Genomic DNA, 3073 nt, shown 5'->3' with positions numbered 1-3073 from the left:
ACTTTGTGATGCTCTTCTGAGAACGATTCTGAAACAGATCGAAATGCGCCTGGGGGAGAACAGTGAATCAGACTCTCCTTGGGTTGTGTGTGCTCCTGGCAGCCCACTGGGAAGAGGGGGCAGTCCAGACTCGGAAGCAATACTTCTGCCAGGGTTCTGAGCTCGCAGCCATCTCCACCCTTCCCCACGCTGCCAGGAAAGCGTGACACCCGAAGAGAAGCCAGCTCCTGACTCCTCTTCCCCGGGCGCCGGGCTGCGTTCGGGGTGCCTGGGAGCCTGTCTCGGGAGCTTCAGGTAAGGGAGAGACTCTCAGGAGGGAGGTTCTGTTAGGGTTCATGAGTCCATCTCGTGTGGAGCAAAAATGAGCTAATGATTTAAATAGTTGTGCCTACGTGGAAATTACTCCAGGCCCTTTTGCGCAGCACTACTGAATGCTGGGGAAGGGCGGCACAGGCTCCTGGGAAACACACGGACCAGGGCTCTGGGGTCTTGGCTGTGGGATCTCGGGCAGGGCCCCTTTGCTTGCTGGACGGGCTTCTTCCTCTGTAAGATGAGAATGTGTGCCCAGGTGGCCTCCGAGTTCTTGCAGAAGCACGCTGCTTCTCACCTACCTGGGCAGGAAGGAGCGTGGCAGGGGCCGGAGCCTTGGATGGTCTGGCTCCGGGTCCCAGCTTTGTCCTTTACGAGGTGGCTTAGCCTGTCCCTGTCTCTGTTCTCTTGTGTGCAGAATGGGAATCATCCCAGCACCGGCCACTCCGGGCTTGTGTGGGAATTGGTAGAGGTGTACGGAGCGCCTGGAGCACAGGGTTTAGCTCAAAGACAGCACCTCGAACGTGTCATCTGTCATGTCTGCTCTCGCCGCCGGCGTCATCATTGTCACCATGCCTTCCAGTTCTGACAGTGCTGGCTGTGAGGCTTGTTGGGAGTTCCAGAACACTTTTCAAACTTTAATCTGCTCATGAATCACTTGGAGACCTTGTCAGAAGGCAGATTCTGACTCAGTAGGACTCTGAAATGGAGCCTGAGGAGGGGCATTTCTCACAAGCTCCCTGGTGATGCCGCTACCGCTTAGAGCGGCCAGGCTGCAGGTGCATGGCTCTGCCATCAATGCACAGGGTGGGTCGATGTGTTATCCGGGCCCAGGCCTCTGAGTGGGATGGGAGCCTAGTGGGGTCCAGGAAGTGATGTGCCCAGACTGGTAAGTTCAGCAGCCCCGTCATCAGAGGAGAGAGAGAGGGCGGAGGTCTCGGGGGGGGGGGCACCCATGAGGTCAGGAGAGGTCTTCCCTGCTGATGTCATGAAAGAGAGTTTGAAGATGAGTCTTTCCATGAACTCTTAATTTTCTCCTAATTTAGAGCTGATTGTTACGATTGCCTCATGAGTCTTGGGCTTGTCTCTCAAATTCTTCTGAAAGCTCTTTTGAGGATAAGGGTCCATCTCCTATTTCTCTTCGCCCCAGAGCTCCCAGAATCTAGCTGGGCTTGTAAGAGGTACGCAGGACCCATCAGCCTGGAGCCCCAGCCTTGGAGCTTGATGGGGAGGGGGGAGGATGTGGGCTTTGGAATTGGGTGGCCCCCGGCTGCCGCCCAGCATTCTCATGTGCTACCATGCAGCTGGCGGGGACACGTGCCCTTCCCTTGGCAGCCTTCTGCATCTGGAAAGATTGGGATGGCAGAGCTATCGTAGAGATTTAGCAGGATTAAGTGAGACAGTGGATGGAAAGGACCCAGCTCCTAGTGGGACTTCAGTACCCAGCTGCTCCCTTTCTGTCCTCTTTATCTCCATTTTGTGTCTTCATCCGTATTCTTTTTTTTTTTTTTTTAAAGATTTTATTTATTTATTTGACAGAGATAGAGACAGCCAGTGAGAGAGGGAACACAAGCAGGGGGAGTGGGAGAGGAAGAAGCAGGCTCCTAGCGGAGGAGCCTGATGTGGGGCTCGATCCCATAACGCCGGGATCACGCCCTGAGCCGAAGGCAGGCGCTTAACCGCTGTGCCACCCAGGCGCCCCCTTCATCCGTATTCTTAAGCTGCAGCACACCTTCTCGGAATCCGGGAGCCACTTAGAACTCCATGCTCATCGCCAAGGGCTTCACTGTGCCGGCCAGGGTTAGCTCTAGGCCAGGAAAGGTCTGAAACTTGTCCCTCCTTTCCTGAGTGACCCTCCCCCTCCTGCCTACCCTGGTCATCTTTTTTTTTTTTTTTTTTTTTACTTATTTAAATTCAACTGGTAAACACAAAGTGTAATCATTAGTTTAAGATGTAAGTTTTAGTAATTTGTCAGTTGCATGTAACACCTGGTGCTCATTTCGCCCCGTTAGTCTTGCTGAGAACTTTGGTCTTTCAGGAATGGTGCTCAAGTCCCGCCTGGGGGTGGAGTGGGGGAAGCACCAGCTGAACTCAGGGTTCCCAGGCTCCTCTAGCCCTCTGCACTACCACAGGCAGCCCCCAGGGGCCTCTGTGTGTTCATGGTGAACAGGCCTTTCTCCAGGGAACCCCGGGCACCTTCATTCTGTGTGCCGAGAACGGGGGTACTAGGCTCCACTTAACTGCTGGATATTGCTGCCGAGGGACGCCTGGGTTGGGTGAGTCGCTGCTAATGCCTTCTTCATTGCTCCTCTCTGTAACCGTCTTAGGGTTCCCATCTGCTTTCCTTCTTTCCTCGCATAGAACCGGTGAGGCAGGCCCACTGTTTCGCAGATGAAGAGACCCAGAAGCCACCTGGTTCACTCAGGGACACAGTCAGATGGTGGCACCTCGGTCCCCCGGCTCTAAGTGCATTGCCTTTTGCGGTGGGCAGCAGCGGCCCACGGGACCACCAGTGCAATGGCGAGGAGGAGCGTCGGCCAAGGGCACTGCCTGTGTGGTGACATTGATTTCTGAGTCTTCTTGGCCTGAGCCTTCATTTAGGATGAAATGCCGTCAGCAGGGTAATTATCGTTATCGTCAAATTTACAGTGCTTAAATATCTGAAGCCAGGTCGGGCTTGCACAGCTCCCTGAATCGGAGAAAAAGCTGCTCTGGGGCCAGTCTCGGGAATCGCAGCCCCCCCCCCCCCCCCCCCCCCCCCCCC

The sequence above is a fragment of the Ursus maritimus genome, unplaced genomic scaffold, assembly GCF_017311325.1.
Source record: "Ursus maritimus isolate PB19 unplaced genomic scaffold, ASM1731132v1 scaffold_16, whole genome shotgun sequence".
Classification (NCBI taxonomy): Eukaryota; Metazoa; Chordata; class Mammalia; order Carnivora; family Ursidae; genus Ursus; species Ursus maritimus.
The sequence above is the reverse complement of the archived record's forward strand: the minus strand, read 5'-3'. Positions refer to the sequence as shown.